This window comes from Schistocerca serialis, chromosome 7 (genome assembly GCF_023864345.2).
Source record: "Schistocerca serialis cubense isolate TAMUIC-IGC-003099 chromosome 7, iqSchSeri2.2, whole genome shotgun sequence".
In the NCBI taxonomy this organism is placed as follows: domain Eukaryota; kingdom Metazoa; phylum Arthropoda; class Insecta; order Orthoptera; family Acrididae; genus Schistocerca; species Schistocerca serialis.
In genome coordinates this window covers 473230746-473247207 of record NC_064644.1, presented here as the reverse complement: position 1 = coordinate 473247207, position 16462 = coordinate 473230746, and the positions used below count along the sequence as shown (strand labels likewise).

Here is a 16462-nt window from a genome sequence, read left to right as displayed (position 1 = left end):
CTCTCTCTCTCTCTCTCTCGCTCTCGCTCTGTGCACTTCTTCCTCTGCCCTCTCTCGCTCTGTGCCCTACTTCCTCCGCCCTCTCTCGCTCTGTGCACTTCTTCCTCTGCCCTCTCTCGCTCTGTGCACTTCTTCCTCTGCCCTCTCTCGCTCTGTGCACTTCTTCCTCTGCCCTCTCTCGCTCTGTGCACTTCTTCCTCTGCCCTCTCTCGCTCTGTGCACTTCTTCCTCTGCCCTCTCTCGCTCTGTGCACTTCTTCCTCTGCCCTCTCTCGCTCTGTGCACTTCTTCCTCTGCCCTCTCTCGTTCTGTGCACTTTTTCCTCCCCCTCCCGTCGTGCTCTCCCACCTCCCGTCGTGCTCTCCCCACCCTCCCGTCGTGCTCTGCCCCCCCTCCCGTCGTGCTCTGCCCCCCCTCCCGTCGTGCTCTGCCCCCCCTCCCGTCGTGCTCTGCCCCCCCTCCCGTCGTGCTCTGCCCCCCCTCCCGTCGTGCTCTGCCCCCCCTCCCGTCGTGCTCTGCCCCCCCTCCCGTCGTGCTCTGCCCCCCCTCCCGTCGTGCTCTGCCCCCCCTCCCGTCGTGCTCTGCCCCCCCTCCCGTCGTGCTCTGCCCCCCCTCCCGTCGTGCTCTCGCGCGCCCCCCTCCCGTCGTGCTCTCGCCCCCGCCCTCCCGTCGTGCTCTCGCCCCCCCCTCCCGTCGTGCTCTCGCCCCCCCCTCCCGTCGTGCTCTCGCCCCCCCCTCCCGTCGTGCTCTCGCCCCCCCCCCTCCCGTCGTGCTCTCGCCCCCCCTCCCGTCGTGCTCTCGCCCCCCCTCCCGTCGTGCTCTCGCCCCCCCCCTCCCGTCGTGCTCTCGCCCCCCCCCTCCCGTCGTGCTCTCGCCCCCCCCTCCCGTCGTGCTCTCGCCCCCCCCTCCCGTCGTGCTCTCGCCCCCCCCTCCCGTCGTGCTCTCGCCCCCCCCTCCCGTCGTGCTCTCGCCCCCCCCCTCCCGTCGTGCCCCCCCCCTCCCGTCGTGCTCTCGCCCCCCCCCTCCCGTCGTGCTCTCGCCCCCCCCTCCCGTCGTGCTCTCGCCCCCCCCTCCCGTCGTGCTCTCGCCCCCCCCTCCCGTCGTGCTCTCGCCCCCCCCTCCCGTCGTGCTCTCGCCCCCCCCTCCCGTCGGGCTCTCGCCCGCCCCCTCCCGTCGTGCTCTCGCCCCCCCCTCCCGTCGTGCTCTCGCCCCCCCTCCCGTCGTGCTCTCGCCCCCCTCCCGTCGTGCTCTCGCCCCCCCCTCCCGTCGTGCTCTCGCCCCCCCCCTCCCGTCGTGCTCTCGCCCCCGCCCCTCCCGTCGTGCACTGGCCCCCCCTCCCGTCGTGCTCTGGCCCCCCCCTCCCGTCGTGCTCTGGCCCCCCCCTCCCGTCGTGCTCTCGCCCCCCCCTCCCGTCGTGCTCTCGCCCCCCCCTCCCGTCGTGCTCTCGCCCCCCCCTCCCGTCGTGCTCTCGCCCCCCCTCCCGTCGTGCTCTCGCCCCCCCTCCCGTCGTGCTCTCGCCCCCCCTCCCGTCGTGCTCTCGCCCCCCCTCCCGTCGTGCTCTCGCCCCCCCCTCCCGTCGTGCTCTCGCCCCCGCCCCTCCCGTCGTGCACTGGCCCCCCCTCCCGTCGTGCTCTGGCCCCCCCCTCCCGTCGTGCTCTGGCCCCCCCCTCCCGTCGTGCTCTCGCCCCCCCCTCCAGTCGTGCTCTCCGCCCCTCCTCCAGTCGTGCTCTCCGCCCCCCCTCCAGTCGTGCTCTCCGCCCCCCCTCCAGTCGTGCTCTCCGCCCCCCCTCACGCCGTGCTCTCCGCCCCTCCCGTCGTGCTTTTCCCCCCTTCCTGTCGTGCTCTCCTCACTCGTACTCCTTCTACTCTCCCCTGGCTTTCCTTCCCCTACTCTCCTCCTCTCCTCCTCCTCCTCCTCCTCCTCCTCCTCCTCCTCCCTTTCCCTCCTCCTCCTCCTCCTCCTCCTCCTCCTCCTCCCTTTCCCTCCTCCTCCTCCTCCCTTTCCCTCCTCCTCCTCCTCCCTTTCCCTCCTCCTCCTCCTCCTCCTCCTCCTCCTCCCTTTCCCTCCTCCTCCTCCTCCTCCTCCTCCTCCTCCTCCTCCCTTTCCCTCCCCCTCCTCCTCCTCCTCCTCCCTTTCACTCCTCCTCCTCCCTTTCCCTCCTCCTCCTCCCTTTCCCTCCTCCTCCTCCTCCTCCTCCTCCTCCTCCCTTTCCCTCCTTTCTCTCCTCCCCCTCCTCCTCCCTTCCCCTTTCCCTCCTCCTCCTCCTCCTCCTCCTCCTCCTCCTCCTCCTCCTCCTCCTCCTCCTACTCCTTTTCCTCGTCCCCCCTCCCCACTCCTCGTCCCCCCTCCCCACTCCTCGTCCCCCCTCCCCACTCCTCGTCCCCCCTCCCCACTCCTCGTCCCCCCTCCCCACTCCTCGTCCCCCCTCCCCACTCCTCGTCCCCCCTCCCCACTCCTCGTCCCCCCTCCCCACTCCTCGTCCTGCCTCCCTCCCTCCCCCTCCTCGTCCTCCCTCGTCCTGTCTCCCCCCTCCTCGTCCTCCCTCCCCCCTCCTCGTCCTCCCTCGTCCTGTCTCACCCCTCCTCGTCCTCCCTCCCCCACTCCTCATCCTCTTCCCCCCTCCTCGTCCTCTTCCGCCCTCCTCGTCCTCCCTCCCCCCTCCTCGTCCTCCCTCCCCCCTCCTCGTCCTCCCTTACCCCTCGTTCCCCCTCCCCCCTATCCCCCTCACCCCTACTGCTCCCTCCCCTACCCCTCCTCTCTTACCCATCTCTGTCCCTGTCCTCGTCCTCCATCTCGCCTCCTCTCTGTCCCCATCTCTGTCCATGTCCTCCATCTCGCCTCCTCTCTTTCCCCTCTCTTTCCTTGTCTTCCATCTTCCCTCCTCTCTTCTCTTTCCCCTCTCTGCCCTTGTCTTTCATCTCCTCTCCTCTCTTCTCTTTCCCCTCTCTTCCCTTGTCCTCCTCCTCTTCCCCTCCTCCCCCTCTCTGCCCTTGTCCTCCTCCTATTCCCCTCCTCCCCCTCTCTGCCTTGTCCTCCTTCTATTCCCCTCCTCCCCCTCTCTGCCTTGTCCTCCTCCTCTTCCCCTCCTCCCCCTCTCTGCCCTTGTCCTCCTCCTCTTCCCCTCCTCCCCTCTCTGCCCTTGTCCTCCTCCTCTTCCCCTCCTCCCCCTCTCTGCCCTTGTCCTCCTCCTCTTCCCATCCTCCTCCCCCTCTCTGCCCTTGTCCTCCTCCTCTTCCCCTCCTCTCCCTCTCTGCCCTTGTCCTCCTCCTCTTCCCCTCCTCTCCCTCTCTGCCCTTGTCCTCCTCCTCTTCCCCTCCTCTCCCTCTCTGCCCTTGTCCTCCTCCTCTTCCCCTCCTCCCCCTCTCTGCCCTTGTCCTCCTCCTCTTCCCATCCTCCTCCTCTTCCCATCCTCCTCCTCTCTGCCCTTGTCCTCTATCTATTCCCCTCCTCCCCCTCTCTGCCCTTGTCCTCCTCCTATTCCCCTCCTCCCCCTCTCTGCCCTCGTCCTCCTCCTATTCCCCTCCTCCCCCTCTCTGCCCTTGTCCTCCTCCTATTCCCCTCCTCCCTCTCCCTGCCCTTGTCCTCCTCCTATTCCCCTCCTCCCCCTCCCTGCCCTTGTTCACCTTATCCCCTCCTCCCCCTCTCTGCTCTTGTTCACCTTCTCCCCTCCTCCCCCTCTCTGCCCTTCTTCACCTTCTCCCCTCCTCCCCTTGTCGACCTCCTCCCCCCCTTGTCGACCTCCTCCCCCCCTTGTCGACCTCCTCCCCCCCTTGTCGACCTCCTCCTCCCCTTGTCGACCTCCTCCTCCCCTTGTCGACCTCCTCCCCCCTTCTCGACCTCCTCCCCTCGTCCCCCCTCTCTGCCCTTGTCGACCTCCTCCCCTCGTCCCCCCTCTCTGCCCTTGTCGACCTCCTCCCCTCGTCCCCCCTCTCTGCCCTTGTCCTCTTTTTCGATCTCCCTTCCCCATCTCCTCCATCCCTTGTCTGTCGATTTACTTGTCCCCTTTTCCAATGTCATTTTATCCTCTTTACACTATGTATCTCATCCTCTCCCTCTCTCTGCTCAGCTGTGTATACCACCTGTAACACATTCTGGTACCACCCCCTCCCCCCTTCCACACACACACACACACACACACACACACACACACACACACACACACACACACACACACACCTGTCTTGAATAGCAATATAAATACTGCAGTTACCAATACCTTTCCATCTCTGTCGTCACCCCTATGGAAGCTAGGTGGTTCTTACCTCCATAGTACTTCTTCCCAGGTCATATGTAGTATTTGTAGCAAATAATCCAGTGGTTTAGGCAAAGTTGTGGAACGCCTGTGCCTGTGCCATTTCAGCTCATAGACCTACTTTCATTTATGCTTTTTTTTTTTGTTGTTGTCTTCAGTCTGAAGACTGGTTTGATTCAGCTCTCCATTTCTACGTAACTGCTGGAAATCAGAAAAGAAATCTGTGTAATCAATTTAAACTCAGGTCTTATGATGTCATCTCCAAACTCATTGTCTCGGTATGCTCAGAGACTTGACTCTTTAAGTCTCCTCTGCTGTCCATTTAACCAAAAATTCATCACTCGAGTTGGTTTTTGGTGTACAAATTAACTGTATTCAGAGAATGTCCAACAATTTAACTTGTCACATGCGAACTTTTGACACATTGTCAAGTCTGTGACAAAAGTAAAGGAAAAGAGAACCTGAGAATAAAGCATATTGTGTAAATGGTGATTAATTATTAAAACAGATTAACAGCAGTCTTTAGTCTGGATGATAAGCTACTCAACTCGCTGTTGCCCATAAATGCAAGTTGTCGTGACCAAAAGAATTCACAAATAGCGTGCTTTTTGTTTGCAGTAACATGACACTGACATTGTTCTGTGCCCATTTTTCATTTGCTGGAGCACATACTGTTTTCTCACAGTGGAGATGGACAAACTTCATACATTCTTCTTCTAAAGTGTGGACTATAGTATCTAACTTTTTCCAGCCATGGCTCTATCTTTAATGAAGCACATTTGCAATTGTACACACTGCATCACTTATTTTCTTCTTACACTGTCACAAATCACATCTTCATTGGAGGCCATCTGTTCCTGACAGTTGGTCATCCAGAGTCATGACTGACCTTACACACCTGCATACTTCAATAAGAGAGAATAATTCGATGAGTAGGAAGTGACAGCAGTGCCACCATTCTGACTTGCAGAACTATTCCAGGAAGGAAATCCAGCAGCACACCTCTGAATTGTTTCGATGTCTTCCTTCAATCTGATCTGGTACGGATCCCAAACCCTTAAGCAGTACTCAAGAATAGGTTGCACCAATGTCCTATATGCGGTCTCCTTTACAGGTGAACCACTCTTTCCTAAAATTCTCCCAATTAACCATAGCCAACCATTCACCTTCCCTACCACAGTTCTCACATGCTCATTTTACCTCATACTGCTTTGCAATGTTACGCCCAGTTATTTAAATGACTCGATTGTGTCAAGCAGGACACTAGTAATACTGTATCCAAACATTACAGATTTGATCTTGGTACTCATCTGCATTAACTAATGTTTTTCCATGTTCAGAGATAGCTGCCATTCACCACACCAACTATAAATTTTGTCTAAGTCGTCTTGTACCTTCCTGCAGTCACTCAATTTGGACACCTTACCGTACTCCACAGCATCATCGGCAAACAATCACAGGTTGCTGCCCACCCTGTCAGTCAAATCATTTATGTATATAGAGAACGACAGCGGTCCTATCACACTTCCCTGGTGCACTCCTGACAGTAAGTGTGCCTCTGATGAACATTCACCATCAAGGACGACATACTGTGTTCTTATTATTTAAGAAGTCTTCGAGCCACTCACATATCTGTGAACTTATTCCATATCCTTGTACCTTCATTAATTTCCTGCAATGGGGCACTGTGTCAAGTGCTTTCTGGAAATCTAGAATTATAGTCTGCCTGTTGCCCTTCATCCGTGGTTGTCAGTATATCATATGAGAAAAGGGCAAGCTGCTTTTCACATGAGTGATGCTTAGTAAAAACCATGAACCATGCTGACTCGTGGACATAAGCTGTTAGCCTCAAAAAAGTTTATTATATTCGTACTGAGAATGTGTTTATGGATTGTACAGCAAACAGAAGTTAGGGTTATTGGTCTGTAATTTTGCAGTTTTGTTCTTTTACCTTTCTTACCACACTCTCTGTAACAATCTATGATTGAGTAAATGGTCTCTAGCATGGAAACTATGTATTTCTGGGCATAAGTTCATTAGACCTTTTTTGTTCCATATCCTGTCATCTCTCTCTCTCTCTCTCTCTCTCTCTCTCTCTCTCTCTCTCTCTCTCTCTCTCTCCTGAATGCTCAAATTCATTTCTGAATAAGTAACCAAGGCTTTCTGTAAACATATTTTATACCTCCCAGAAATTGTGGTATTTTTTTAGACTCCTTTTAAAAAAATAGTTTTCCATACAGCTATTGTTTGTGTCAAAACAAAGAAAATAGTAGTTCGAGTAAATTGTCTTCAAATCCCCACTCTCAGTAAAGTTTTCACTTTATCACATAAATAGTTACAGTATGTTTTATACCATTGTTAATGCAAATAAATAAAAATGCATTGGTTTTGTAACATTCTGAAATTGGTCGTGCAATCAAGTGGAATCTTCATTGAATCTGGCTTAGCAAAAAATTTTACTTCACTTCCTAATCACATTAACTATAGAGTGATTAGTAAAACTGTATGAGGTGCCATTCATGCTTTAACCTCAATTTATATTTTGGCAATGCCTGCCTTGGGTGGTCATGAGAAGTTAAGATGCTGGTACAGCTGATTTGTGCAGCCAGTGGCCAATGGTGTTTCTGTTTCAGTTGCAGGAAAAATATTAAGCATTTAATGTAACAACAACCAAAAAAGCTGCAAATTCAGAAAATGAAGAAAGAGCCATATGCATAACATATTTCTTATTATTTTGTCGCCACCACTAAGATTTGTATTTTAGACAAAATCATTAATAACATTTCAGTATAAAAGGTACTGTATGATCAGTAATATCAACTTCAAACTGAATGAGGTGGCGCAGTGGTTAGCACACTGGACTCTCATTCGGGAAAATAATGGTTCAAACCCACATCTGGCCATCCTGATATAGATTTTCTGTGATTTCCCTAAATCATTTCAGGCAAATGCCGGGATGTTTCCCTGGAGAGACCACAGACGATTTTGTTACCCATCCTTCCCTAATCTGATGTAACTAATGGCCTCCCTGTTTGGTCACCTCCCCCAAAAATCAACCAACCAAACTTCAAGTGGAAAAAGCAGAATGTGAAAGTACTAGTTAATAGATATTTGTTAGCTACCGTTGTAATATCCACCATTTGGCTGCCTACAATTGGACACAGAGACTAGTTGCCAACATCTGTTCTTATTGGAAATAAGTATAGTGCAGCAAAGTTTAGTCGGTCCACACAGATATGCCAAAATCTAAAAAATTCCAAAACAGAAATAATGACCTTTCTAAGTAAAATAATCTTAAAAGTAAAACTTGAAAATACTATAGCGAATACGCCTTCATACTAGGCAATGTTATGTACAATATCCTATGCAGTGAACAACGTGGACGCAGAAATGAGAGATCAACGACAACTTCTTTTCATGAGTGCATCAATTTCATTTTCAGGGTTAGGGACAAAACACATATCAGTAGGAATATTTATTGACCTGTGAAAAGCTTTTGACATGGTGTATCATAAGATTCTGCTGTCAAAGCTTGAAAAGTATTCTATTTGAGGTCTGTCCAACAACTGGATAAGTTCCTTCCTGAGCAATCTTAAGCAGGCACTGTGCATGAACACACAAATGTCCACCTAAGAATTATATCTGAACACTAATTAAACTTGGTGTACCACACCAATCAGTACTGGGATCCCTTGTGTTCCTTCTGTATACAGCGTGATTTTTTCCACCGATTACAAATTCTAGGTATTGATTGATGAGGATACAGAACAGAAAAGGTCTAATGAACTTAAGTACAGAAATGCATGGTTTCCATGCTAGAGACCACTTATTCAGTCATACTTTGTTATAAAGGTTGTGGTCTAATACGAGCTGTACCATGCAGCCATAGTTACAGTATGCATTTTTTCCTCCTAGAGGGTGGTACTGTCCCTCACTCATCATGTCCAAGCACTCTCTCCTGCCATAGTAATTGGTAATGTTGTGTCCGACTCACTTATCTTGCTGACTCACCTTGTAGTGGATCTAATCCAGTGTTCTACACAATGGTTCCATAATCGAATCGAGAGCTTGCCGACATGGCATTTACTTACAGAAAGGTAAATGGCAATGGACGGTGGGCAGCAAGGTTGTATCAGGAGACCTATCCCCACCGACAACAACCACAGCATTGAATGTTTGCAATAGTGTTTGGTTGTTTGTCTGAGACATGGTCGATTCAGGAAGCAAGAAATCATGAAGGATGTACACGAAATGTTCGGACACCATACATGGAGGAAAATGTGATTAACACTGTGAAAGGCGACAAACGTGTCATTACCAGGCGTGGCCTGCTAGTACAGGGTAAGCCAGATGACTATGTGTAACATTCTCCATGACTTCCTTATCATTTTCAACATGTGCAGGGCTTACTAGCGTCAGACTTCCCGCATTTGGAGCAGTTTTGTCACTGGTTTATTCACCGGGCAACAACGATTCTGGGATTTGTGTCATTCACAGATGAGGCCATCTTTATGGGCAGTGGTGTCTTCAACTTTCATAACAGTCATCTGTGGGATAGTATGCAGAACCGTCATGGTATGGTGATAGCAAATTATCAGCATCGGTACAGGTGGAATGTGTGGGCCGAAATAATTGGCGACCATATTTTGGGACCAGTCTTCCTTCCACATCACCTAACAGGCCAGAACTATCAGTGTTTCTTCCCCTGCTGCTGATGATTCGAAGGGTTATGTGGCTGCTACATAATGGTGATCCAGCCCACTTTGCTGTTAACATCGTGACACATCTCAGTCATGTCTTTCCTGGTCTGTGAATTGGACGAAAGTTGCATGGCCTGCTTGTTCACTGGATCTCAACCCATACAATTTCTAGTCATGGGGCCATCTTAAAAGTATTGTGTATGCAGAGCCCATTCCAGCTGTGGAGACATTGGAGCAGTGTATTAATGCTGCCTTTGACACTGTTCAGATGCAGCCTGGTCGATGTGAACATGTGAGACAGAACATGCGACATCATGTACACACATGCATTGAGGCGCTACAGTCTGGAGCTGAGCGACCGCTACGGTCGCAGGTTCGAATCCTGCCTCGGGCATGGATGTGTGTGATGTCCTTAGGTTAGTTACGTTTAATTAGTTCTAAGTTCTAGGCAACTGATGACCTCAGAAGCTAAGTCACATAGTGCTCAGAGCCATTGAGGCACAAGGAAACCATTTTCAAGTCGTAGTAACTGTGGCTATGTGCTACAGCACATATTAGACCACACTCTCTGTAACATTGTATGATTGAGTAAATGGTCTCTAGCATGGAAACTATGTATTTCTGGGCATAAGTTCATTAGACATTTTTTGTTCCATATCCTGTCATTGATCAGTCCCCAGAGTTTGTACACAGTGGAAAAAATCATCCTGTATAAATCTCAACTTAAATGTGTATGCATGTAAAATAATCATATTTGCAGATGACACCACAATCCTACTAAAGGGAGACAGCAAAGAACAATTACAGCAATCAGTAAACACTGTCACAAAATAAGTTAGCAGCTGGGCATAGAATAATAATAGAGTAATAAATAGTAAAAATACCATTGCACTAAAATTCCACAATGCTCCAAACAAGGACATGTTTATCCCACTGGTATCTGTCAGTGACAAACTGGTTAGTAACAGTACTGAAACCAAATACCAAGGACTTGGGCTGCAGAGCAGTGCAGAACTGAGCAAGACATGTTACCTTCTTTCCTCACTAAAATTGTGTTGCAGTGAGAAAATAGTAATAAATATGGATTCACTTTCTGGATAAATTCTAAAACAGCTAATAGCTCTTTCAAACTACAAAAAAGGGGCCATTAGAATCATGTTTGGATGCAAACCTAGAGGCTCTTGCAAATCTCTGTTTAAGACATCTAGTATTCCTCCATTACCATTTGTACACATTATGAAAACTCTTAGATTCTTTAAAATAAATGTAATAGGCAAGGACTGCAGACTGAAAAAAGAAAAGAAATTGTGATATACATGACCATTCCACCAGACAAAACAAAAATTTACCTATAACCCAAATCAACACATCTCTCTGCTAAAAAGGTACTTTCCACGTGGGAATTAAACTTCATAACATACTTCCAGAAAACATAAAAGCTGTTACTGAGGTCAAAACCTTTAGAAAATCTCTAAAGTCATATTTACAGCATCACTGCTTTTACTCCACTGAAAAATATTTAAAGTTGTGTGTGTTTTATAAATACCTAATGTATAAAGTTTGTCACTGTAACCCTAAATAAGTATGCCTAGAAGTCACATTCAGAAAGTGTACTTATAACTTGACTTGTTCAATGTCTAATCCAAAAGGTGCTTTTGTAGACAACAGGACCAATAAATATAATACAGTGCTTTTGAAAAGCAAGAGTTCGTTCATCAGGCAGTGCATGGCAAATATGTCTGTCAAGTTAAGTCATTCTGCCAGACGGTGGATTGAGTGAGAGACAGGAAGACAGAGCAAAAGTGTGAACTACAATGAAACTCCAACAGTGCACAAAGTTTGAAAATATTTCATTCATCCTCCCCCCACCCCCTTTCCTATGACTTTTATTGTTTGATGTTTGAAATTATATCCTCCGTCAAACAGAAATCTTTTCTATCTGTATCCATTTGAAAACATACGTTATATTTTACTTATTGAGAAGGTGTGAGAAGTAACTTCAAGTGGTTATTTGGTTTCTTTCGGTATATAAGAGAGTTGTTCCACAATGTTTCAATAACACACTTTGAAAAAAAGGTTTTGCTGAGTAACAGTTATTGAGTCACAGTGGACATTCTGTAAATATGTGGATATATCATTGCATGTATTTAATTTTTGTGTCAAGAGGGAAGTTTGGTTGAAATAAGTAAAATTACAAGGAGATGTAATGGCTCCTTCTCTTCAGAAGAGAAAATTCTAAGTACTCCTGATAGTACTTTCTAGAGCCTTGCAAGCACGTGCCATATCTGCGAGGTCTGCACACACCTGCAGTGCGCGAGAGAGAGAATACACTTCATGAACATTGGCAGAAGTTTTTGAAGACAACTGATGCTTCTTCGCATAACAACACAAGCAGTAAGCATTTGGCTGAGGCCATATGGATGTCGTGCTTGTCCACAGCCATGCAGATATAATGTGTTTGCTCTCATTTCCACATAGGCTGCAGATTTTCAGTGTACGCATCCACGGTGCATTTCACATATCATCAGAGTCATATTAGTTCATTTGTTCGATTTACTCATGAGCATCTACAGTGTAGCCGGATTGAAGTTATTTGTTAATTGAAAACAAAGTAGACAATTATAAGCAATTGCTAGGCTCATCAACATAAATGTTTTTCATTTGTAGTGCCCAAAATATGTCTCAGTGTCATGCAATTTTAGTTGCAGACTGAATGCGAATATTATTTCATCAACTTTCTTTCATGCAAATTTAGAGTTCCACAGCTAAAGCAACGAGCTTCAGTAACATTCAGAATTTGATTACCACCTTATGTTTTGTTATACATAATCATACTCAAATGCTGTGGTAATACTTGATGAATTGCAGGTATACAGCATTCACGTTTTCCATAAAAAAACATGTAAAGTCGACAACTAATAAGATATTCTAGTTCAAAATGCATTCCAACACTTGCTGAGCCCATTGGTGCTTCTATTTCATGTTGAGTGAGTGCACACCGCATGATACCAAGTGCCCGTGGAATGATACGGAGTGCACGCCACTTGATACCAAATGAGGAAACTGCCGGGCATGTGCTTCTGGAGTATGCGCAAAGCCAGTGATGAGCAAAAATATTTATAAATTCGCCTCCTGTCTCCTTGTAATTTTGTAATTCATTTTTTAAATTTTATTTCAAAACTGACTATAACAATGGCCAAGACAAATAACATTCTGATATTTAAGGCTTTTCTGTCCATTTCAGTGCTGCTGTGTGGATTGTCTGGCAAAGCTGGTAACATTCATGACTTTCTTTTCACAGCATTTTGCACTTAAATGTTGCCAGTCATATCACCCTATGCTTGTTTGCCATACTTCTATGTTACTCCATCATTATCACTGGCCATTGTTTTATGGTTTAATTATAAGTAATTTATAAAATTTGGTACTGTCAGTTTGTGGTACAATGTAGACATGTGTAATTAGCATTGAAATTGTTCAGTCACAAGTGTTCAGTCTCTAGACCTGTCTCTATTTATTGTAACACAAATATCTTATTAGAAACCTTTGGATATGCTTGACATTAAATGTGGAGTAATCAGAGGACAAGGGCATTTAATTGTTATATTGTTGCATCTAAATTGATGCTGTAATTTATCCACTGGATCTGACTCCAATTAACAACTCAACGTCCCACATCAGTGTGTAACATTTAAAGTATTTTCATTGTTGCTGTACATATATGGAACCCACATCCTAGACTACTAAAAATTCAATCCTGCTTATGTAAAAATCTCTTTTGTGAGAAAAAATTACTGTAGAATCACAGCTATGTGAAAAATATATAACTAAACTGTCAAAAACTGTTCAACTTGACTACCCTGTACTACCTTTCTGGCAAAGTTTTCTTTGTTTAAACAATGTCCAAAAGAAACATGCCAGTAGAAAATAACAGGAAAAAACTTCATCTTAAATCTTGTTTTGTTGCTGTTGTATTTGGGTAATGGATTTAAAAGTGCGTGTCCATATGCCATAAGTTTTCGTGATCTTTCAGCCAAGTAGAGCACTAAGACTCATTAACAAGATTGTGCAAAAAATACCTGGAGCTATGTAATAACCATTTTTGCACCTTGTCAGTATTACACATGCAAGCATTCCAGTTTACATAGAAGTGCTGCTCATGTTTTAATAAAAAGTACCCAGTTCCAAATTTTAGATCTCTGGTGTTTTTTGTATTGTTCATCTACTAAATTTATATATCTGCGTGTACTGCAGTATATCAGTTGTATCTTCTACTTGATTCGATGTAATTTACTTTGGTATTTTTTGTATTACATAGCGATTTGTCATACTTTGACAGAAAAGTGGTTATCAATTAAGTAAGTGCACATATGATTAGATTAATTTTAGATTTAGTCGGTAAGTTAGTTTGTTGCAGTGAGTGAAGAGTAGTAGTAATTTGTGTGTGTGTGTGTGTGTGTGTGTGTGTGTGTGTGTGTTTTTGTGTTTGTGTGTGTTTTTGTGTTTGTGTGTGTTTTTGTGTGTTTTCATAGCCAGCATCCTCTTTGTGGCAAGACAAAAACATCCTTTTTGTCTTCATATAACTGCCATGTTCCATCAACAACACTGTGATGCTAGAGTAGTGTGGTACTGTAATATCCCTACTACATCAAAATACAGCAAGTTGATGAAATGCTTTTTTGTTTTTGGATAGGTTCTACCTTGAGTGATCAGAATTTTTTCTTATTTGTACACAGACATGTTTTGCAGAAGTTTTAACATAATTTCAGGGTTTTTTATTATTTCTTTATTACCACATGCTGTGGTTTTTGTGGCTTATCTGTATTTTGTGTTATAACTGTCTTTCTTTCACAGTTTGTCATTTTTTCTGATTTCCCAATGATCTTTACTTTAAACTTGCTCTATGGCATCACTGTTTACAAGACATAAAGACAAGATCTTTTTCCCCCTTCTTTGCTGTGTGTATCTTAATTCTGGAGGATTTCTTCTCGAGATTTTTCTCTTGAATCATTATGTGATATTAGTTTTAAATAATTCATAATCATCATTTGACATAGGACAACATCTGTAGTTTGTAGAAAAGAAGTTACTAATTTTGGTAATGAAGTTATAGTAGTTGAGCTGCAAAGCTCATAGTCAGATTAATTTGCTTGTTGATCATCCATGAGTATCTGTGGAACAGCATTCTCTGTCCAGTAGGAGAAAGTCCTTTAAAATACCTTTTATGAATCTAGATGCCCAGTTACCCCCCTTCAACAATATATCATTTTACCTTTGCAGACGAAATCATGTTTTCAGAGTGGCTTGAATTTTAAGAATGTAAAATAACCTAAAACTTTTAGACTGTATCTTTGAAGTTGTGCTGAAAGTTTCAAAAATTAACAGTTTGATGCAGTTGCTTGGGAACAGTGTCAGAACTGCGACTGGACTGCCTAGTCACAATCCCACTGTTTCCAGAAACAAAGATTGCAGGATTTATGTCAATGTGACACTCCTAGCTTAGGAATAAGTTGTTATATGAAGCATGGAGTATTTAGTGGGGGGGGGGGGGGGGGGGGGAGTATTGTGGGTATAAATAAATAGTGCAGTAAACATCCTGTAAAATAATTTGACACCATGAGGAGTATGCGGTATCCTGTTGTGACTTCAAAGTCTAGTGTCATGGGAGGAACAATAATATTCTAGATAATACTACTGTTTTTTGAGGATAAAATGGTCAACATTAACATGATCCAACCACTGTTAATTTCTCGAATCATGAAGATATCTTTAAGTGCCTAAGACCAAACAGAGAGACCATATTCTTCAGTGTTTTTAATTCAATGCCTAAGACCAAAAAGAGACACCGTTTTCTTCAGTGCTCTTCAGTTCATTAGAGGATTGGTTGCAGAACACCTATTGTAATGTTTCTTCTGAGCAGCAAATGTATCTACCATGTGAAAACAAACTCTACATGTATATATTAACATTCCAAGAACAGGAATGCCATGACCAATTCTCCAACTAGAAAATATTTGCTGTAGCACTAGTTCCAATAATTATGAGGTGTCCATTTAGCAGCATCTTGTTACTTTACCTAAAATCATGGCTACACTTGTCTATCCACTTGATTGACCAGAATAGTGTACTCCAAAACCGTTCATCTTTTAACAGTGCACTACACATTGATTAAGAAATGAAAGTGAAATATTTTTTATGTACAACAGCAAGTGGGTTTTGACTTCTTGAGGTAAAAAAATCACTTATATGTATAAATATGTTGTTGTTGTTGTGGTCTTCAGTCCTGAGACTGGTTTGATGCAGCTCTCCATGCTACTCTATCCTGTGCAAGCTTCTTCATCTCCCAGTACCTACTGCAACCTACATCCTTCTGAATCTGCTTAGTGTATTCATCTCTTGGTCTCCCCCTATGATTTTTGCCCTCCACGCTGCCCTCCAATACTAAATTGGTGATCCTTTGATGCCTCAGAACATGTCCTACCAACCGATCCCTTCTTCTGGTCAAGTTGTGCCACAAACTTCTCTTCTCCCCAATCCTATTCAATACTTCCTCATTAGTTATGTGATCTACCCATCTAATCTTCAGCATTCTTCTGTAGCACCACATTTCAAAAGCTTCTATTCTCTTCTTGTCCAAACTATTTACCGTCCATGTTTCACTTCCATACATGGCTACACTCCATACAAATACTTTCAGAAATAACTTCCTGACACTTAAATCTATACTCGATGTTAACAAATTTCTCTTCTTCAGAAATGTATAAATATAGCATCACAAAAAATTATCACTGGACACAAATAACAGTTTGCTTTAGCACTAAGGTAAAATTGTATATGCTGCACATTGAACCCTCTGTGCAGAGTTAATACATACTGAAAATTAAATTGCTATAGTCTTTCACATAGCAGTTCATCACATGCTAGTATTATGCCTATGAGAGATGTCTCCATTCAATGCAAATTTTCGCAAACAGATGACACACAAGCTCTAGGAAGTACACAAGTTTTTGTCCAATATACAGCAAACTCTGCCAAACAGTGTGTGCTAGTCCTCTGTAATGTGAAATTATAATCACATGCTGGAAACAGTTTGCATGTCTGCATACACCATACTTTTCTAGATTTGTGACTTCTCATCCACTATATCATTAAGCTGACACACTAGTCCACCTTAATACTTTAATAACAGTTCACAGCATCCAGTCACCTGTGTAAAACATCTCTCATTAGCAGCACACCAGTCATCTTTATAAATGTATTCCGTAGCACCTTATCCCTGACAACTGTGTGTGAGTGACATTACATGAAGTAAAATAAAAGATGGATGTTCGCTTTTATCACCCTATGCAAATAAGAAATAAATGTTGCTAGATGATATTTACATTCGAATGGTGTACACTACATTGCAACCACAACCACAAGCACAATCATGCTTCCACTTGTTCAATAAGGGCACAAGCATTATTGCTTTGAGCTTGTACAACTGAATAGGATTAGAAGGAATGCAAAC

General features: G+C 45.3%; 1 protein-coding gene across 1 annotated transcript in view; it reads left to right on the top strand.

Annotated features, from left to right (window-relative positions):
- Positions 1 to 16462, top strand: part of LOC126412095 (dmX-like protein 2) — a 370418-nt gene that overhangs the window by 297471 nt on the left and 56485 nt on the right. The window lies entirely within an intron of this gene.